General features: G+C 40.0%; 1 protein-coding gene across 6 annotated transcripts in view; it reads right to left on the reverse strand.

Moving 5' to 3' along the window:
- Nucleotides 1–23,007, reverse strand: part of znf462 (zinc finger protein 462) — a 48,685-nt gene extending 25,678 nt beyond the window's left edge. Inside the window, exon 1 of one of the 6 annotated variants that reach the window (XM_017493559.3) lies at nucleotides 22,721–22,999. The gene's annotated coding sequence lies outside the window, so the exon portion shown is untranslated. Of the gene's footprint in view, nucleotides 1–21,408; nucleotides 21,833–22,720 lie in introns of those variants that run through there. The other 5 variants (XM_017493556.3, XM_017493558.3, XM_017493557.3 and 2 more) reach the window with 5 other exon arrangements.
- Between the last annotated feature and the right edge of the window lie 624 nt (nucleotides 23,008–23,631).

The following is a 23,631-nucleotide window of genomic DNA, read 5'->3' on the forward strand; positions in this document are numbered from 1 at the left end:
AGTTACAGGAAATAAACATGCAGCTATCATCTGACTCTTCCAGTTCACCTTGTTCTATGTGATGTCCTCCTTTATCAAGGTGTGTCACTTTTGGTCATTGTTATTCAAATAGCTGTAACCCTGGAGTCTAAACTTTAAAAATCGTCATAAACTTCGTACAGAGAAGTCCCACACCCAGTCTCCTTTAATAAAGCCCAAATATTTTCAGACTTATTAATCCATAAGCAAAACTTTTCCTTCTCAAAATGTCTGGGGTTTTTGTTGTTGTTGTTCCTTTTAGACTTTTAAATTTTTTTTACTGTGGTTGAGCCACAGATGCAGGAGACTTGGAAACTTTCAAGTCAACAACTCTGGGTTGTTATATTGATGAGTACCTAAAGACCTATTCACCTATTCAACCAGCACCACCTCCTCTATACTTGGTGGTTTGTTCACAAACATTTCAAATTTGACTCATTACATCAAGAGACTCCAGTTTCTGTGTTTCGGCTCAGAGGACTCCTTCCTTTAATTCAGGACCTTATTTCTTTGCACCGAGTCTTCCAGATCATTTCTTTCTCTGAAACACTGATGCTAAAACACCGAAACTTGGTTTTCACTGTGGAAATTATGTAGGAAGTTGACTGCGAAGAACTTGTTTCTTCATCCTGAGGCTCTGTTTCTACAAAATAGATATTCCCAGTCACAGCTCTTCCAGACAAAGGTTTCGAGAGTTGCCTTTCATTTTGACCTTCATTTCACTTACTTACAGTTATCTTTTCTTCTCCCATGCATTCAGAAAAACTGCTTAAATCCAGGTGAACTTAATCGTTGTCCTACAAAATGTAAAAATGTAAATATGACCTGCGATCGGTGTGTACTGCATGTGGCTGCCAGTATAAACCACACATTTTGCATGGTGCGATTTACCCATGCAAACTGAGGCCTTTGCATCATCAAATGCCAAGATCCTGTCAGGCAGGGCCACTGACTTCTTCATACGCACACCACAGCTCACTTATACTCTTACAGATCATAAAATGTATATAAAGAAGTATAGTTAGGAAATTATTTGAGGGTGGTACCGTAATGTTAGGCCGAAAGTATCGTGTTAATCAAGACTCTAAACACCGGGACTAAAAAAAGAGCCAGACCATTAATGACAGGGACTAACCAATAGTCAGAGCAATAAAAAAAAAAACAACCTGGATTTATCAAGATACAGAAACCTAAACACTGGGATCAAACAAGAGTCGGAGCTCTAAAGACTGGGGCCAACAGCGTGAGAACCCTAAACAATGGGACCAACCAAGAGTCAGAGTCCTAAATACTGGGATTAACCAAGTGAGAGCTACAAGACGCCTATTTAAATATGATTAACTTTTTCTACATATGATTTTTCTTCTTCGTGAATATAACTACACCGTTAATATTTCAGATAAAGCATATAGACTAGTCAAAAGTGCTTTGATGAATCACAGCAGGAAATGAGTGGAAAAGAATTGTTATTTATTGTACCTCAAGCAAAACTAATGCTCGAACGTCTACAACTCATTCAAGATCTTCTAATATTTGTAAGCCCGTGTTCTGGCCCTCCTGCTGTATCTGCTGTAATCTTCTGCTTCCCCCAGCAAATCCCTTTCAGAGCAGATGGCAGCAGACCTGAACTGGGTCAACCATTAACCAGTTATAACATCTGAATGAAGCACCAACATACTCACATGCACATGCACGCACGCACAAAAAAAACCACTGAAGAAGGCGGTGGTTCTACTTCTGCTAATAAAGACACACATTCGTCTCTGAGATTCGAAAGGGGTTGAGAGGCGGGATTCATTTGATTGGAGTGGATGTGTTTTGATGACGTCTTCTTTCAGTTTCCTGACAGAATCATCTCAGTGTAAAAACACTTCCTGTTTAAATTTCCCAGCTTTGTGACCTTGGGCACCTGGAGTGTGTTTCCTTTTCACTGGTGTAAATTGTGCCCATTAACCCCAGTAACTCCAGTAACACTGAGATGTCTATTTAACCTTTAGGGAAGGGGTCTCCAGTGACAGAACTTTGTAACAGTCAGAGCTGTAACGGTCGATTTTTCGGACACGGGAAAAGTCTTCAGAATAGAGGAGTTGCTCAGTAATATGACAAGCTGCATTTTTTTTTTTGGTCTTATTAAACCTGAGAGAAAGGAGGGGGAATAAAGAGAGAGAGAGAGAGAGAAAGGCAGATTGAGGAAACGGCTTTTTATGGCTGCTATAACACAAGTAAGGACTGGAATGAAAACTATAATAGATAAAAAGAGGAATAAAACACTCAGGGATGTGCTGTTAGATTAAAATAATCAACCTCAGGGAATAACATACTCCAGACCATACGGTTATTTGAAAATAAACCACACTGGGGTGGTATGGTACTTCACGTCATGCTGATTCCACTCTGAGGTGGATTATTTTCGTATACGGCGCAGTCTGGAGTGTGTTATTCTGTTTATACCACAACGATTACAATGTTCCTTTATTAACGCACAACAGGTCACGTATTTTAATTTGTTTATGGTTTATAGTTAAGATTTGGTGTTGTGGAACATCTGACAGACAAGTTCAGTTCCTATCATCATGTGCTGTGAAAAAGTACGTGTAGACATTTAGACATTACAAAAAAATGTTTTGTTTTAGAGCAGAGTATCTGATTTCTTCTGTTTTTGTGTATGTCTCATACTAAATTGTTTCAGAAATGAAAAAAAAAATCAAAGATAAAACAAAGGCAACATGAGTAAACACAAAAAAGTCATCCAATACCAATAATGTATGAAAATGTATTTGCCCCCGTACTTACTAATTCCCCAAATCTATGAAACTGCATTCATAATGGGGTTCAGCTGGACTAGACACAACCAGGTCTGATTACTGCAGACCCAGTTCAATCAAATCAACACTTAAATATAACTTTTACAACAGCATGAAGTTGGTTAAAAGATCTTACCCAGTAACACACTGTGCCAAATCTGAAAGAAATTGCAGAAATGATGCGGAAGGAGGTGATTGAAATACATCACTCTGGGAACAAAGCGATTTCAAAAGCTCTGGGACTCCAAAGAACCACACTGAGAACCATCATCTCCAAACGGAAAAACTCAGCACTGTAGTGAACCTTCCCAGAAGAGGCCGACCTTCCAAAATTCCTCCAAGACCACAGCAATGACTCATCCAGCAAATCACAAAAGAGCCAAGGACAACATCAAAGGAACTCCAGGCCTCTCTTGCATAAGTAAAGGACACTGTTCATGACTCCACTATCAGAAAGACACTGGGCAAAATGGCATCCATGGAAGAGTGGCTAGGCGAAAACCACTGCTGACCCAGAAGAACATTAACGCTAGTCTGAATTTTCCCAAAACACACCTTGATGATCCTCAAATCTTTTGGGACAATGTTCTGTGGACTAATATGTCAAGGTGGAACTGTTTGGAAGACCAAACACAGAATTCCACAAAAAGAACATCAAACCTACAGTCAAGCATGGTGGGGGAAGTGTGATGGTGTGGGGATGCTTTGCTGCTTTGGGCCTGGGCAACTTGAAATAATTGAGGGAAACAAATTCTGCTCTCTACCAGAAAATCCTAAAGGAGAATGTCCGGTCTTCAGTCTGTAAGTTGAAACTCAAGCGCAACTGGATTATGCAGCAAGACGATGATCCAAAGCATAGGAGTAAGTCCTAGTCCTAGACGTAAGTGAAAGACTGATCTCCAGTTATCAGAAGCGTTTGGTTGCAGTTACTGCTGCTAAAGGTGGCACAAACAGACTTTAAGTTTAAGGGGGCAATTAGTTTTTCACATTGGTGTAAAGTGTTGCATAATTTTTTCACTCCAATAAAAATTTTTTATATATAAAACCTGTATTGTGTGTTTTCTCGGGTCGCCTTTGTTTTATGTTCTATTTTGTTTGATCGAAAACTATTTAGTATGAGATATACACAAAAACAGAAGAAATCAGGATGGGGCAAATACTTTTTCACAGCACTCTATATTATGTCTGCAATAAACAGTTGTTCCCTTACACACTCTCTCTCTCTCTCTCTCTCTCTCTCTCATTGTAATTTTACCAAGAAACTGGAAAGTGTAAACTCTGTCCTGAAGCATTTCCCATGCTGGGAAACTTTGACTCAAACAACACATTTTAAAAAGTTATCGTTATTATTATTATTATTATTATTATTTTTTACTATTAGTCTTGGATTATGTGGCATGTCCACCGTACAAGTCCCTGTGAATGAGCTGTTCCTACAGAAACAATGTATTAAAACAAGCGCATTAAAATAAAAGTATTGTGCATATTACAGCTGGAGCTTCTGTCTGAGCTGTACAAAAAAATAATGCACACCTCACGACCAATCAGATTTGAGAATTCACCCGGGCGGTGGTACAACTTGTAATAATGTAATTAACTTTGCACTGTCGTTAACCCATCCGTCCACTCATTCACTCATCGACTGACAAAACATGTTCTTCACGTTTCTAAACTGACTTAGAATCCAGCAAAGTGTGAGAAAGCAACGCAACGTCTCCAGCAGGAAATGCGCAGTAATTCGGCTATGAAGTCCGAACACAACAGTTTTTTACCGTATCGTCACTCTACCTGAGGTAAAACATTAATAATGCTCTCGTCCAGTGAACACTGGAAACACGTGAGCCTTCAGATTTGTCCAGGAATAAAAATCTTTAGAAGACAGCTGTCCTTATTCATTCCTGGTGAATGTGATCTGTTTTATCCGCTGAGAATGATTCCCACCTCCACACGCCGCTTTCTCCTGACAGAAACACTGCTTAAGCAGATCTGTATAACAGGAGTGGAGGTGACCCTCAGCCTGTTCCGCTTCACAGCGAGTCCATTTCAGCACCGCTAACATTCATCTGTCCACCATTTTGTGCTCCTCAAGGCTATGAAGAGGGCCTTGTTCCTTTTTTTTTGTTCCTCCACACTCCCTCCCAGAAGCTCGCTATCCTATTACACACATGGCATGGAGTAACCTCCAGCAAAGATCTTCGGATCCGCCTGTTGTTTTTTTTTTGGGGTTTTTTTCACATCGCCGCTTGTGAAAGCAGAAATGATGTTGATTCAACATCATCTTTCTCAGAGGATCTGTTTTAAACAGACAGAGGTGGAGAAGAAGCAGAGCTCAGTTCTCCAAAATGTTCTGCTCAAGAACATGAGAGGAACTTAAAGTCGCATTTGCATTACTGAGATTCCAGACCAAGGAATCGAAAGGAAGAGTCTCCGTTAACTCGGGTTTGACGGTTGAGTTTGATTATTGCTTGTATTAATAACAATGTACTAACAGGTGGAGTTTTGTAGATATTTCAGTATTTTATATTTTAATAAAAATGTTATTTGAAGCCACTGTGTGATGTTTTACATACACGTATTTAGTGTGCCATGCTGTACTGGAGGCTATAGACTTACAGTACTTGTTAAAATAAAAGAGTAAAGCTTCAGGCAGGGACATTGTAGACATTTCAGACATTACAAAAACATGTTTGGTTTTACAGCAGAGTTACAGAATAATAACATTCAAAAATAAACCAGTTTAATTTGACTTCTTTTTTCTTTTTAATGTAATAAAAAGAGTTTTATAGAGGATGTGATGAATAGTGACAAATCATAAAAGAAAAAAATAATAATAAATATAAACGTGTCCAGTTGTGTTCCAATAAGTTCCTCTCCTGGTTAGCGTCAAGACATGACACTAATGACATCAATGAAAGACACACACCACGAACGCACACTTGCTATGATACTGTTTCCCCACACACACACACACACACAAACACAACCGCACCGAATAGATTCTCAAAACAGTATGACCCGGGTTGACCTAGTTAGTTAGTGAGCCAAGTCTTTAGCAAAGCCACAGCGATGCTCGGTTACAGTGAGAGCAGGTCACTCCCTCTGGCTGCGTCCCAAACCGCTGAACTTCTTTAGTAAATATGTGGGGTCTAATTACACTACTATAGGCAACCCCTAGTACACTACATTGCCAAAAACTCAATCAATCTGGACTTTTATGTGTTTTTTAAAAATATTTCTGGATTGGATTTTAGTGATGTATAAATGTAAAGGTTAGATAAAAGACAATGGAAAACAATGAGTGAAAAGAGAAGAAAAGAAAGCTCTGAGGATGATGTTAGACACGATGGTGTCAAAGAAACTGCAGCAGACGGCAGGTCGTCTCACCACACCACAGAGACCCTCCCCAAGAAATGTAGGTATGCGTGTTTGTATATAGACACACACACATATACACACACACACACACACACACACACACATATATATATATATATATATATATATATATATATATATATATATATATATATATATATATATATATATATATATATGTACACATACACACATGTATATGTGTGTGTGAGTATGTATTTCAGTCATAGAATAATCAGTCACTCTGGAACAAAGTTTCACATTTCTCACATCTGTATGCGGAGTGGTTTTTACTTTAAGCGACTGCACGACACATTGCTGTAATATTCACCCCCATTGCAATTGGAACTAGTTAGTTATTCCACATTCGATTCTGTGCACTATTTTAAAATATAAGCTTACAACCTGACCCAAATCTACGGTATATTCACATAGCATAAGTTCAACTTCAAGAGTTCAGAGACACGATATCCAAACAAAAAAACGTAAATTCATTAAAAAAAAAAAAAATCAATTCCAAATCCTAGAGGCACACATATTATTCCTAAATAAATGAATAACAACATTATTACATACACCGCTCAGCCATAACATTAAATCCACCTGCCTAATTTTGTGTCTGTCCCCCTTTTGCTACCAAAACAGCACTGACCCATCGAGGCATGGACTCCACGAGCACTCTGAAGGTGTGCTGTGGAATGTGGCACCAAGACGTTAGCAGCAGATCCTTCAAGTTACGAGGTAGGGCCTCCATGGATCGTACTTGTTTTTCCAGCACATCCCATAGATGTTCGATCGGGTTGAGATCTGGGGAATTTCGAGGCCAAGTCAAATTTGCAGTGTGGCAGGGAGCATTATCCTGCTGAAAGAGGCCACTGCCATTAGGGAATACTGTTGCCATGAAGGCGTGTACTTGGTCTGCAACAATGTTTAAGTAGGTGGTACGTGTCAAAGTACCATCCACATGAATACCAGGACCCAAGGTTTCCCAGAGGAGCATTGCCCAGAGCATCAAACTACCGCCGCCGGCTTGACTTCTTCCCATAGGGCATCCTGGTGCTTGATCGGATTGAGATCTGGGGAATTTGAAGGCCGAATCAACACCTTGAGCTCTTTGTCAGGTTCCTCAAACCATTCCTGAACTATTTTTGCTGTATGGCAGGGCGCATTATCCTGCTGAAAGAGGCCACTGCCATTAGGGAATACTGTTTCCATGAAGATGTGCACTTAGTCTGCCTGTTTAGGTATGTGGTACCTGTTTCAAATGAATGCCAGGACGCAGGGTTTCCCAGCAGAACATTGTGTGTTCTGAAACCTTTCTATCATAGTTTCTGTCATAGCTGTGGGATCGGACCAGACGGGCTAGCCTTCACTCCCCACACGCAACAGTGAGTCTTGTGCGCCCATGACCCTGTCTCCAGTTCACCGGTTGTCCCTCCTTGGACCTCGTTTTGTATGTACTAACCCCTGCAAACCAGGAACACCCCACAAGACCTGCTGTTTCGGAGATGCTCCGACCCGGTCGTCTAGCCATCGCAATTTAGCCCTTGCAAAAGTCGTTCAGATCCTTGCGCTTGCTCATTTTTCCTGCCTCCAGCACATCAACTTTGAGAACTGACTGTTCACTTGCCGCCTAATAAATCCCACTCTTTGACAGGTGCCACTGTAACGAGATAATCAGTATTATTAACTTCACCGGTCAGTGGTTTTAATGTATTAGTGTATAATAATAATAATTATACACTAATCAGTGTATAACGCTAGACCAAGGGGTGTCCAATCTTATCCAGAACAGGCCGGTGTGGGTGCAGGTTTTCATTCCAAACATGCAGAAGCCACTCCTGAGTCTACTGAAAGTCAAGATCAACTGATTAAACGGGTGGAATCAGCTGTGGCTCCTGCTTGATTGGAATGAAAACCATGCACCCACACTGCACGTTTTTGTTGTCCGTGATTAGACTCTCACGAACAATCGATAGTGTCGGCTAACAAGCCAGAAAAATAAAAATCCGTTGCGGTGACACGCCCAGCGGTCATTTCTACCCAATCACATATTAAGACACGCCTACTCATATTCTGTAGTGATGTATGTAGTGCAGTGTACGTTTTGATTTTTATGCCTTGACATTTTATTGGAAATTAAACGAGCTACACCAGTAACGTTTCTCATTTATTTATCATCCGAGCTGAACCGTTCCATTTTTCAGCTGAAGGCAGAGCGAATTCATTAATGCTAAAGCGGCGAGTGAACTTGTTCAATGTTTAATCGGTTTGGAGATCAGCAGGTCTTTTGGCTGTGTAGAGGAAGTGAGAGAGGTTAAGGTTCCTCTCCTACAGAACACTGCTGTTCGCTCTGAAAGGACGGCTTGTTTTCTCACCACTTCTCCATTCACCGACACCAAGAAGCGCAAAGAATTTCACACACAGCGGCTTATTTTTATCCAAGAAACACTGATCTTACAGTTATTTTACCTTTTTTCCTCCTTCTTTCTTTTATCTCTATATCACTTTGCTTGTTACACTAGCTCGGTTTTCCGCTTTAAACAGTCTGAAGCTTGTTTCTTGAGTTTCACACTGGAGCTCTGAGGCTAACGTAGCAAACAGGTAATGAAAGCCTTTAGCTTCCAATTTAGCATAGTGTACCCTGCATGCCTTTATTTGAGATCATTGAACAAGTTGATGTGTTTCCCTGCGAGTATCAAATGACCCCAAATACACACTGATCATTTTCTTGTAAAGAAAAAAAAAGAAATGTTTCCAGTATTCGCGAGCCGATATAGTTCGTATATCGATCCTGCGGTCAAACCGTCAAAGTTTCTAAAATATTACTGTATTATTATATTGTTGCCCATCTCACAAAACATTTTAGCGGCAACCATGCTGAGTCACACGTTATCATTTAAATTAAAACGTCTAGGTGGATGAAAAAATATGCAGAATGCATCAAATATTTTGTTCGTGTTATTGACATTAGCATTAGCATGCAGGACACGAGGGCAAGTGGTCGGTCTACAGGTCCTGCCAGACAAGGAAGCATGTCAATGTCTACACGGTGTTAATTACTAAATATATAATCTGCACTAAATAATAAAGCAGATGTTGTGGTGGAAATCTGTGTGTGTGCATACACCTGTCCACCTATCTGTCTTTCTCTCTCTCTCAATCTGTCTGCCTGTGCTTCTGTCCGTCAGTCAGTCAGTCTATGGCACCACTACACTTTCTTTAATGCAGTTTCTTTCGACCTGCATTCAAAATGAACCAATCAATGTCATCAAAGTGAGTAAAAAAAAAAGGGGTTACGGGAAGAAAAAAGTAAAAGAGAGTCTTTATGGTTAACAAGCCTCAACTCACGGTGAAAAACTGAGATCGGATCTAAATCTAACCTTTAATCGGAGTAAATCTATTCGAAGAAAATAAGTCAGTTAAGAAAAATGGACATTTCACAAAAATCACGTGGTCTTTTTAATTACTGGTGCCCCTGCATTTAGTACTATTTGTAACTTCCCTTATCTCTAGTCAGGAATTGTACACTGCTTTACCCAGGGTGCCAATACTTTGGGAGTTGACGGTAAATAGAACAATAAAAGGAAAATAAAATAATAAATAGAAAGATACAGTCAACTAACAAACACTCCAATATTAGGAAGTGTGTTGCACATGCACACACACACACACACACACGGTGTGATCAAGATCTCAGCTTGTACGTCTCTCTTCTCACCCTCATATTTTACGAATCAGGGACCGGCTAATGCTAACGCTAACACACACCAACAAACACTGGCAGGTTTTTATTTTTTACCTCCCTACTTTTTAAGCACCTCGATATCCAGACTTTGTAGGCAGTTTTAAGTTCCCTTTCCTCCTAGGAACTCAACACCCTGCTTCGTGGTGAGATCTAATCATCTGGAGAACTTTCTTTCATGTGTTCTCCCTGCTCACTCTCATGCGCTCACTTCTCCTTTCACTTTCATCTTACCAAAAGGTTCACAAGGCTGACGTGTGGTTTAAAATAACGTGTACATAATAGAGCGTTATGAAGTAAGGAGTAAAACACTCGGGGACACTCGTCTCGGGAAAACAATCCACGAGAGTGTGGTGTGAACCCACCTGACTCAAAACGTAATTACTCTTACCACCCATACACTGATTATTTTCCCATAACAACATGCCCGAGTGTTTTATTCCTCTTATCCTACCGCGATTTTACAATTATTATTTGTATTTTTTTTTTTTATTCAATTATAGTTACATTTAGTATTGTGGAACATTGGCAAAACAAGTGAGTTCCTGTTAACACGTATGTTATAGCAGCTATAAACATTTTACTTCCTCTCTTTCTTCCCCGACTCTCTTGAAGTTAATAAGAAAACGAAAAACGCGGCTTGTAATGTTTCCGAAACCACGAAGCGTAAACTCCTCGGTTCGGAAAACTTCCCTGTTACAGCTTTGCCTCTGGGTGTTCCAAAAAACGCTGACACTGGAGACTCCTTCCATAAATGTTATGTAAAAATCCTCTTATGGAAAATTTCACCAGATTAATCCATTTTTTGTGGACTGTACACCAGACGCGTTGTTACTATACAAACGATAACATACTAGAACGAGCACATTAATATAAACCACGTGCAGCTGCAGTACAATTAAACCTTCTGACCAATCAGAATCCACAATTCATCAGCACTGTGGGATTGGTATATCTGTCCCGAAAATCCAGGAAACGATCTACAAAAAGTATTATGAAGTACCCCCATATTGTCCTACCATCTCAAATAGCCCCATATAAATATCATTAGCTAACTGACACGATATGGCCAAAAGTATGTGGACACTTAATCGTAACACTTACGTGTGCTTTTTGAGCAGTTCATTCTAGATTTAGTGCCTCTTTATTGTTATACTAACTACCAGTCTTCTGGGAAGGTTTTCCACTAGATTTTGGAGCGTGGGTTTGAGATCAGGGGTTGAGATCAGGGGTTGAGATCAGGGCTCTGAGCAGATCACTCAAGTTCTTCCATTCCACCCTTGGCAAAGCATCATGGAACTCACTTTGTGCACAGAGGCACTGTCATGCTGGAACAGGTTTGGGCCTCTTAGCTCCAGTGAAGGGAAACTGTAATACTACAGCGTTCAAAGACATTCTATACAATTGTGTGCTTTTAACTTTTAACCATTGTGGCAACAGTTTGGGGAAGAATCCCATATGGGTGTGATGAACAGGTGTTCACAAATGTTTGGCCATGTAGTGTACCTAGGCGGTTAGCTAACTGCCAGTAAACTAGGTCAGATGAGTCAAAAGTAGTACGTCTATTTACATATTCATTTTCACATTGATTTATTTAGTAGCAAAACCTATTCAAATACAATATTATCCAGACAATCTCCAACTGTTCATCACCAACATTATCTTAATTACACTGGAATAACTGCTGTGAATTGACAGCAAAATACTTTTATATTATTTTACAGGATTGTACAGGAAATGATCGGCAGTTAGAGCAGTGCACCGTATTAATGCAGTGCATTGTGGGACATATGATGCTTTGGCAGGAGTGGCAGTGTTAAACATTGTCCGTGTCGAGACTAATGTGAAAATTAGTGGATTGTTTATGCGACCTTTATTTTGGAACCTACATTAGGTGAAAACGAATCGTCTTTGCGTTTAAGTTTATATGCTGGTAAACACTTTTGTTTAGTAAAGCGAATCATCTTTTAGTGCAGGCTTTCTTGATTGTGTCCTTGAGCAAGACTCTTAAACTTTCAACTGCTAAGCTGAATCAAGCCTCAGTAGTTGACTGCAAATATAATGGATAAATATTTTATTTATTTTAAACTTACAGAATATTACAAATTATAAACCACACAGTTTTTACAGTACAAACACTACTGTAAAAAAAAAAAAAAAAAAAAAAAGTACAGAAATGACCTGTAAAAATATCACAACACTTTACTGTAAATGTTTTACAGCTTTTCTTAGTTAGCACACAGCTTAGTACACAACTTATTTTCTGGTCACCATGTTGTTATTCTCTAATAATTTGCATATTTTTTGCATACTGGGTCGTGATAGGATCAAGTCATCGAGGGTGTTTTTTTTGTGACATCACAAGCTGAGCCCATACGTAGTCCCGCCCCCAGATTAATTCTACACAGAAGTACTGAAGTCGGTGTTTTAAATAGAAAAATGTGAATTTGTTGATAAATTTTTCATAATACAGTGAGGGAAAAAAGTATTTGATCCCCTGCTGATTTTGTACGTTTGCCCACTGACAAAGAAATGATCAGTCTATAATTTTAATGGTAAATTTATTTGAACAGTGAGAGACAGAATAACAACAAACAAAATCCAGAAAAACGCACGTCAAAAATGTTATAAATTAATTTGCATTTTAATGAGGGAAATAAGTATTTGACCCCTCTGCAAAACATGACTTAGTACTTGGTTTAAAAACCCTTGTTGGCAATCACAGAGGTCAGACGTTTCTTGTAGTTGGCCACCAGGTTTGCACACATCTCAGGAGGGATTTTGTCCCACTCCTCTTTGCAGATCTTCTCCAAGTCTTTAAGGTTTCGAGGCTGACGTTTGGCAACTCGAACCTTCAGCTCCCTCCACAGATTTTCTATGGGATTTAGGTCTGGAGACTGGCTAGGTCACTCCAGGACCTTAATGTGCTTCTTCTTGAGCCACTCCTTTGTTGACTTGGCCGTGTGATTTGGGTCATTGTCATGCTGGAATACCCATCCACGACCCATTTTCAATGCCCTGTCTGAGGGAAGGAGGTTTTCACCCAAGATTTGACGGTACATGGCCCCGTCCATCGTCCCTTTGATGCGGTGAAGTTGTCCTGTCCCCTTAGCAGAAAAACACCCCCAAAGCATAATGTTTCCACCTCCATGTTTGACGGTGGGGATGGTGTTCTTGGGGTCATAGGCAGCATTCCTCCTCCTCCAAACACGGCGAGTTGAGTTGATGCCAAAGAGCTCCATTTTGGTCTCATCTGACCTCAACACTTTCACCCAGTTGTCCTCTGAACCATGCAGATGTTCATTGGCAAACTTCAGACGGGCATGTATATGTGCTTTCTTGAGCAGCGGACCTTGCGCGCGCTGCAGGATTTCAGTCCTTCACGGCGTAGTGTGTTACCAATTGTTTTCTCGGTGACTATGGTCCCAGCTGCCTTGAGATCATTGACAAGTTCCTCCCATGTAGTTCTGGGCTGATTCCTCACTGTTCTCATGATCAATGCAACTCCACGAGGTGAGATCTTGCATGGAGCCCCAGGCCGAGGGAGATTGACAGTTCTTTTGTGCTTCTTCCATTTGCGAATAATCGCACCAACTGTTGTCCCCTTCTCACCAAGCTGCTTGGCAATGGTCTTGTAGCCCATTCCAGACTTGTGTAGGTCTACAGTCTTGTCCCTGACATCCTTGGAGAGCTCTTTGGTCTTGGCCATGGTGGAGAGTTTGGAATCTGATTGATTGATTGCTTCTGTGGACAGATGTCTTTTATACAGGTAACAAACTGATATTAGGAGCACTCCCTTTAAGAGTGTGCTCCTAATCTCAGCTCGTTAACTGTATAAAAGACACCTGGGAGCCAGAAATCTTTCTGATTGAGAGGGGGTCAAATACTTTTTTCCCTCATTAAAATGCAAATTAATTTATAAAATTTTTGACATGCGTTTTTCTGGATTTTTTTGTTGTTATTCTGTCTCTCACTGTTCAAATACAACTACCATTAAAATTATAGACTGATCATTTCTTTGTCAGTGGGCAAACGTACAAAATCAGCAAATACTTTTTCAAATACTTTTTTCCCTCACTGTATAATATCAAATCTAATATCGAAACAAAAACACCGCGTCGAGGCGGAAACCATTTAAACATTATGCTGTAGAGTTCAGGTAGAGATTAAATAAAGTAATTAAATAAAGAAATTCACGTTCTTCTTTATTCCTCGTGCAGAACTGTGTAGAAGTATATTTATTGTAACTCCTGGAGCTCAGTCGCCAGGTTGCAAGTCAGCGTGTGTTGATGTTAAAGTTACGCAGTAGCAGATAATCTCAGTCAGTCTCTCTCTTTCTCTCTGTCACACACACACACACACACAAACAAAACAGGGTGAAGAAGATCTGTAGAACCTCTGAGGAGAAGGACGACACAAAAGCCGATTGAAATGGTCGACTGGCTGCTTTCTTTACATGACATTGCATTCTGGGAAATGACTCCAGCGCTACCCATACTTCATTCTTCCTTCTGAAGCAAAACCCAGACAGAGCCGTATCAATAACTGAATGAGAGCGTTAAAGTGTTAGCATGATGCTACACATACTGGAAATTAGGAAGTGATCACGTAATCGTTTATTTAAAATACACACTCTATAGATCTCCTATCTTTCTGTTGTTATTTATGGTTTACTGAACATGTGGGTCAGCAGGGAAAGTGAACCTTTGGCTATCACTCCGTTACATAACACAGCTTTTAGATTCTCCAGGCCTCACATACATACATACACACACACACACACACACAATCATGTGTTTCCATCACCTCCTGTCTCTGTTTAATGTCCTGAAACAGAGCAGGATGATGATGTCATCAAAGAGCGCCAGAGTTACAGAGAAACAGGAACACACACACACAGTACAACATTGTTTCACACACACACACACACACACACACACGTTATATCTGAAACCATATGATACATTTCTTTAAACAAGGGGTTATTTAAATGCAGATTTCAAAATAGGTTCTAATTGGAACCATTTCCCAAAAGAAGACCTTTGTTGGTTTAAGGTTTCCTCCACAAGGACAAACCACCAATGAACCCTTCAGGAGGAAAATGTAACAGTGTCAAACTAGAACCTCATAAGCACTGTAATGAACTTCTCAGTTACAGGTACAAATATGTTACTGCATCCAACTGTGTCCCGAACCACTAAATAAGACAAACATACACCAGTCAGGCTAATACTTTACTGTATTATGATTTCTAGTGATAATTGCACATATATGATTATGGTTTGATTTTAAAATGCCTTACAATAGTAATCTTGTCATTTTAATGATCAAATTATTATTATTATTACTACTAATACTACTACTATTAATATTATTACAATAGAAATCACACCAATATCGTGATTCATTAAAACACCCTCAAACATCTAACACCTACAATGGTCAGAGTGCTCAAAAAACCTAGTCAAATCATGCGGTTTGTTTAAGAGCTCATTTGCATATGGCAATGTTTAAAGATATCAGTGTTACTCAGGCCATAACTGCAAACATACTGATTGGGTGTTGATTCATTTTCTATAACAGAAGCGCTGACAGTAGTGCAGCTGCAAATCGCAGGTTTATATTAATATGCTTGCACATAATCGTTTCTATAGTAACAGCTCATTCACAGGGACAGACGTTTATTTAACAAGACGTTCATTTAACATTTATGGAAAGAGCTTCCAGTGTCAGAGCTTTGTGACAGTCAGAGGTAAAGCTATAACTTTAACATTTCCGACGTGGTAAAACCTTCACACGTTGCACGTTGTGGTTTCTCTGTCAGGAGAGGGGGGAAATGATTCAACTGTTCACAGCTGATATACAGTTGTATGCATAAGCAAATCACGGATTTTTTTGTTTGTTTTTTTTCATTTTAAAATGAAAAGAAGTAAACACAATCTCTGAAGCAAACTACAGTGCTGTGAAGAAGTATCTGATTTCTTCTGTTTTTGTGTAGATCTCGTACTAAATTGTTTCAGAAATGAAAATAAAATCGAAGATAAGACAAAGGCGACCTGAGTACAGACAAAATACGGTCTTTAAATGGGAACGCTATTTATTGGAACGAAAACGTTATCCAAAACCAACTGGGCCTGTGTGAAAATGTATTTGCCCCCATAGTTACTAAATCCCCAAATCTATGAAACAGCATTAATAACAGGGTTCAGCTGGACTAGACACAACCACACCTGATTACTGCAGACCCTGTTCAATCAAATCAACACTTAAATAGAACTTTTTCAACAGTATGAAGTGGGTTAAAAGATCTCACCCAGTAACACACTGTGCCAAAATTAAATGAAATTCCAGAAATGATGAAGGTGATTGAAATACATCAGTCTGGGAAGAGTTACAAAACTATTTCAAAGGCTCTGGGACTCCAAAGAACCACAGTGAGAGCCGTTATCTCAGCACAGTAGTGAACCTTCTCAGAAGAGGCCGACCTTCCAAAATTCCTCCAAAAGCACAGCAACTACCCATCCAGCAAATAACAAAAGAACCAAGGACAACATCAAAGGAACTACAGGCCTCTCTTGCATCAATAAAGGTCACTGTTCATGACTCCACTATTAGAAAGACACTGGGCAAAAAGAGCATCCATGGAAGAGTGGCGAGGTGAAAACCCCTGCTGACCCAGAAGAACATTAACACTAGTCTGAATTTTCCCAAAACACACCTTGATGAAAGTGGAATTTTTTGGAAGACACGGGTCCCGTTACATCTGGTGTAAACCAAACAGAACTCCACAAAAAGAACATCAAACCTACGGTCAAGCATGGTGGTGGAATGTGATGGTGTGGGGATGCTTTGATGCTTCAGGGCCTCGGCAACTTGCAATAATTGAGGGAAACATACATTTTAAATGGAATTCTGCGCTTTACCAGAAAATCCTAAAGGGGAATATCCAGACTTCAGTCCGTAAGTTGAAACTCAAGTTTAACTGGATTATGCAGCAAGACAATGATCCAAAGCATAGGAGTAAGTCCTAGTCCTAGAAGTAAACGAAAGACTGATCTCCAGTTATTGGAAGCGTCTGGTTGCAGTTATTGCTGCTAAAGGTGGCACAGATTTTAGGTTTAAGGGGGCAACTGGTTTTTCATACTGGTGATGGGTGTTGGATAACTTATTTCTGCTTTTATTTTTTTTATTTTAACAAAAATTAAATAACAAAAAACTATTGTGTTGTATTTCATTTGAATATCTAAAACTGCTTAGTATGAGACGTACACAAAGATTTTTTTTTTAATTACTTTTTCACAGCACTGTATATAACCACTATAATCATTTTCTGTCAGTGTTAATGGACAGTCACTTTATAGTTGATGACCTCAAAAAAATAGAAAAAAAATTCTTCACTTGTTAAAACGCATCACTCAGGCCAAGCATTGTCATTAGGAATAGTCAGCTAATGACAATTCCAAAGTATAATAAATACTCTTGTGCAAACACTCAACAACCATGGGGTTTTCTGAGCAGCTGACAGAGGATCTGAAAATGAAGCTAATTGATGCTTACGAAGCAGAGGAAGGCTATAAAAAGATATCAGAGTACTTTCAGCGTGCAAGTCAAGAAAAGATCTGGAAGACCAAGAAGACTCTCAGATAGAACTGCCCATATGCAGAAAGGCACAGCATAATCCCCAAATGACACTAAGGACCTGCAGAAAGTTTTAGCTGACACATGAGTAGTGACACATCATTCTACTCAGCAACATTGCTTACACAAACATAATCTGCATGGAAGAGTCATCAGAAGGAAACCGTACCTCTGACCTAATCACAAAAGTCAACATCTTATGTATGCAAAACAACGTCTTGATAAACCAGAGGCATTTTGGGAAAAAATGCTGAGGACTGATGAAGCGGAAATTTAACTTTTCGGCCACAATCACCAAAGGTGCATTTGAAGAAAATAAGATTTTTTTTTTTTTTAATGAAAACTGTTAAGCCTGTGGGTGAATCTATTATGCTTGAGATTGTATGGCAGCTAGTGGCACAGCCAACATCTCATGGGTTGATGGAAGAGTAAATAAAAAGAATTCCAGTGAATATCAGCAAGTTCTGGATGCAAATGTGACACAGTCAGTGAAGAAACTAAATGCTGAAAAGAGGCTGGCTTCTACAACAGTACAATGATCTAAAAACATACCTCAAAGCACCATGAGCTACATCGAGAAATGCAAGCTATAGCTTTTGGAATGGCACGTACAGTCCCCTGACTTGAACATAATTGAAAATGTGTGTGTAGATGTAAACATGCTGTGCATGCAAGGTGGACCAAAAAAAAAGCAGAAATGTTCTTTGAGGATTAGAAAGACTCCTAGTGGGCTACAAAAATCATTTGCAAGCCGTGATATCGGCCAAATGTGCACTCTTTCATACACACATATAAAAGAATACAGTCCTCTCAGAAAGTATTGAAACAGCAAGGCCAATTCTATTGTTTTCGCTATACATTGAAGACACTTGGGTTTGATACTAAAAGATTATTATGAGCAGAGTTTCAGCTTTAATGTCCTCATATTTACATCTAGATGTGTTAAACAACTTGGCACCTTTTGTTTGAACCCACCCATTTTTTTTTCAAGGGATCAAAAATATTCCAGCTTGACAGGTGTTTCTTTCTGCCCAGGTGTGCCTGGTAGACTGATTATTTAAAGCATTAATTGCTCTGAATGTCTACTCTTGGTGTGAGCCCTGGGTCTCACCTGTGAAGACTGCATTTGTTGTTAAAAAGGATAAACGAACATGAAGATCAGAGAGCAGTCTATGGGAGAAAAGCAAGCCATTTTGAAGCTCAGAAAAAAGGGGGAAATCGATCAGAGCCATTGCACAAACTATGGGCATAGCCAGTACAACAATTTGGAATGTCCTAAAAAAAGAAAGAAACCACTGATAAACAAATAACCAGACATGGAAGAGATCGGCCAAGGAAATCGACAGCAGTCGATGACAGAAACATTGCGAAAGCCGTGAACAACAGTCAGTGACCTCACCAACAACCTCCACAGGGCAGAGGTGAAGGGATCACAATCCAATGTTTGAAGAAGACTTTGAGAGCAGAAATAGAGAGGCCATACCACAAGATGCAAACCACTCATCAGCAGTAAAAATCTGAAGGCCAAAACTGGACTTTATAAAGAAATACAGAGATGAGACACAAAAGTTCTGGAACCAAGATTAACCTCTACCAAAGTGTGGAGAAAGAAAGGATCTGCTCATGATCCAAAACACAGAAGCTCATCAGTCAAGCACGGTGGAGGTAGTGTCATGGCTTGGGCTTGCATGGCTGCTTCTGGAATGGGCTCACTAATCTTTATTGATTATGTAACTCATGATGGTAGCAGCATAATGACTTCAGAAGTCTAATGAAACATTCTGTTTTCCAATCTACAGAGAAATGCATCCAATCAAATTGGGAGGAACTTCATCATGCAGCCACATAATGATCCAAAACACACTACCAACACAACAAAGGACTTAATCAGGGAGGAAAAGTTGAAAGTTTTAGACTGGCCATGTTAATCGCCAGACCTTAACCAAACTGAGCAGCATTTCACCTCCCGAAGAGGAGACTGAAGGGAGAGACCCCCCAAATCAAACAACAACTGAAAGAAGTTACAGAACAAACCAGGAAAAGCAACACAAAAGAAAAACACAACAGTTTGTTGATGCCAGTGGGTCACCAGCTTGATGCCGTTATTGCATTCAAGGGATATGCAACCACATATTACGTGTTATTTACTTTAAGATGTAGATGTAACTATCAGGAAATGAAACCTGAAATTCTTATCTATAATCTTAAACTCAACTCATCTTTTGATTTCAAACCCAAATGTCTTCAATCCATAGCAAAAACTAAAGAATTGGCCTTTCCGTTCCAATACTTTCGGAGAGGACTGTAGATCACTCCTTCGGATCAATCGTTACACCTCACACTGGAGGACGAACTCTCACTCATTAGATGTCTCCATTCAGCTTGTCTTATGCTGAAATTCCACATTTGCATAAACACAGGAGAGGGACATGAAGACGCTGCAGGAGAACATGTTCAAACTGGACTGGCAGGTTGGTAGAATGAAGCTATGCTGACGAGACACAAACAAACACACACACACACACCATACTGAAGTGCGTTGTGTGTGTATGCTGACAGGTTCAATTAAGCCGGACAATGCTACGACGTTTTTAAGTGTAAACACGTACAGACTAACAACACAGAGATCTAAATCCTAAATTCGACGGTACAGAACCTCTAAATCCTTGGTCTCAATTCCATGTTCATAAGACAAACTGAGTCGAGCACACGCATCAAGTTTCACGTGTAAAAGTCAGTTTTAGCTTACACACACACACACACAGCCACCATTTTGAATTTTAAAAGCTCGTCCTCCTCAGTTGTCGCAGTGATCTCAGTGTCAGCAGGTTTCTACACTGACCAGAGTTATTGCAGAAGCGAGCAAGTGCACACACACGCACGCACACACACACACCTTCAGTCTTTCACATTATCTTGCAAAAACAGAGGAATGAAGCGCTAAAAGAAAAGATAAAAAAAAATTTTAAAAACCTGAGATGTTGTAAAGTGGCACTTAAATTATTGCATGCTGTATTTTTTCCATAATTTAGTTAGTAATAAACAATTAAATAATAAATGAAGAGTTCAAATAACGTGCAACAAACGCAATCCATGTTCACATCAAATGAGAACTACAGAGCAATGTCTTTTTAATCCTAGCATACAAACAAGTAATAGGTTTTGATATTTAAACTCCTCATGGAATATTAAACAAGTCCAGAACTCAAGCAGGGAACTTCACAACATCGTTCTAGATTTGGAAAAGACAGTAAAAACAACAACATAAAAAAAAAAAAACCACATGCTAATATGTTAAAATTAGCCTGAGAACATAACGAGAACCTGAGGCGGAACACTCATTCTGCCCTCAACGAACACCCCACTAAAGTGTTTTAACCTTTAATTCGCCATTTCGAAATTTAAATCCATCTTTCAAGACACAAGCATGAATTTCCAAAACTTTTTACTGCACTAAAGAATCACTAAAACGTACGCTAAAATTCAGGCTAATCTGTCAAAATTAGCGTGTGGCTCTACTTAAAAAGAAAACAAAAAAAATACCATTTTAAGATTTAAATGACAATTTTAATAGCTTAATAAATGCTAATGTTTCCGAAAACCTAAAAACATCTGACAAGAAAAGAAAAGGTCACTAAAATTTGTTGTAACAGTCATGCTAATATGTTATTATGCTGTAAAGAACATAGCAGGAACCTGAGGTAGAACTTTAATATCCAGAAACACTTCAAAAAAAAGTGTTTGTGTTATCAAGGAGAAACCTCAAAATCAACAAAACGAGGTTTAAAATCTCCAAAAGTACAACCAGGAACTTTGAAAACTTCTCACTTGTGAAGACGTGTGAAGGCCACTACTGGTAGAACATTAGCATGAATGTGGCGGCATTAACATTCTCCTCTCATCCACGGCTGAATGTGACAACCACCATCGCGGCTTCTATTCACCCGAAGAAAAAAAAAATCTCACAAAAAAGGGAACTACAGGTCCAACACACACGGGCACGAACAAAACCATTGAGAACAACAACCCGAGTTCATCCTAAACCTTAAATGAACCATAAACCTCTGATCAAAACAAACAAAAAGAGAAAATATTTAGTCTAACAGCTCACTATGTGAGGTTCCTTGTCCAAGCGAGAGTAGAAGCCAGAGAAGAGAAGTCAACCTTTGTTCTCCTGTCTCACTCCTCCTCCTTCCTTTCTTTCTTTCTCTCCTCGGAGACTCATCCGCCTCCCTCCATTTTACGGAGAATAATGTCGTACCTGACAGCACGTCCAAAAAGACGCCGGAGACCGACAGAGATGAAGAACGGAGACGAGGAAGAAGCAGAAGAAGAAGAAGAAGAAGGGGGAGGAGGAGGAGGAAGTCCAAACACTTCACTTTTCACCTCCACTTCCATCCATCCACATGAGCGAGTGCATGAAAAACATCCAGATCGTGTTCAAGCTGAACGTCAGGGAGCAGGAACATTGGCTTTTTTGTACTCTGTGTGTGTGTGTGTGTGTGTGTGTGTGTGTGTGTGTGTGTGTGTGTGTGTGGACGTGGAGAGGAGCTGCAGCAATGCCAGCCACACTGACTGTCGCTTAATGGACGATCCCACAGGAGAGAAAGAGCAGAAAAGAAGCGCAATGGCTTCTCCTTCTTCTCTTCCTCACTCACACACCACACACACACACACACACACACACCAGTCAAATAAAGCTCTTTTGGACCAATTCCCTCTCCAAACACCTCAAGCAAAGGTCCATTAGATGATCTAAACAAAACACACACATTAGTGAGGTTTATAAATAGAGGGTTGGAAGAAGAACCGAACAGGAAGCTCTCCGTCTGTTTCACTTTAATTATACTCCCGATCATCTCAACCTTCTCGAGAGCTTCACCTCGCAGCAGCACGCCGCGAATCTCCACCATTTGGTCAAAACACACACATAAAGAAGGAGGAGAGACAGGCAGACAGCGAGAGACAGAAGCTCCTTCGCAGGTCTTTCACGTCGAGCTTCAATTTCCAAATAAAGCACGCGCGCACATACGCGCGCGCACACACACACACACACCGTCAGCGCGTCACGGACCACCAAACACACCGTGGTTTTCTCCACATTGTCGCGTTTTAGACCCGTTTATTCCGCTTTACTCACTGTTTCGGATCTTCTTTCCCGACTTGTCCCCGTGTGTCCTGCTCTAGTTGATGGCCGCCATTTTTTCCCTCCGCCTCCTCCTGCGCCCTCCGCGTGCGCGCGCCGCAGCTGCAGATGACCCGAGATCCGTCCGTCCGGTTCCCAGTACACACACACACACACACACACACACACACACACTGAAGAAGAAGAAGAAGAAGAGAAGCAGAAGAAGGAGGAGGAGGAGAAGCAGGAAGAGCAGACATGAAGTTTTTGAACAGCAGCAGGCAGCAGAGGGAGCGCGCGAGATTCAGCAGACAAGCAGCACGAGGAGTTATTCATGAGAATTAGATTAATGCGTGAATTCTTTAGCAGAACTGATAATGGAGATATAGTAGATCATATTATATTATACTATATTATATTGTGCAATGTTATGTCTACTAAAGACCATTTATTTTGTGGTAGAAACAATAGGTGAACTCTGAACCTTTCCTTCCTAAAAGTGAATATATAACGCAAGCTGGTCTGTTTACATATTCTACAATTGTGAAAGGCCCAAAGTTTATGAATGATAGAGGATTTTGTACAGGGTGTCCCAAAGGTCTCTATACATATGGGAAATTAACACTTTTTTTTTTAGCCGAAGTACTTCCAAAATATGTATTTTATACTTACGTTATACTATTATTAATAATAATGGTAATAGAATTTTCAATTATTATTTTTTAAAGATTGCCTTTGACAAAAGGCACACCTCACACCTCCAGGGTTTGGGGTTCGACTCCTGTCACGGCTCTGTTCTCCCCGTGCCGTGGGGATTTCCTCCGCGTAATCCGGTTTCCTACATCACTCCAAAGACATGCATGGTAGGCTGATTGGCGTGTCCAAAGTGTCCGTAGTGTATGAATGGGTGTGTGAATGTGTATGTG

This window comes from Ictalurus punctatus, chromosome 18 (assembly GCF_001660625.3).
Source record: "Ictalurus punctatus breed USDA103 chromosome 18, Coco_2.0, whole genome shotgun sequence".
NCBI lineage: Eukaryota > Metazoa > Chordata > Actinopteri > Siluriformes > Ictaluridae > Ictalurus > Ictalurus punctatus.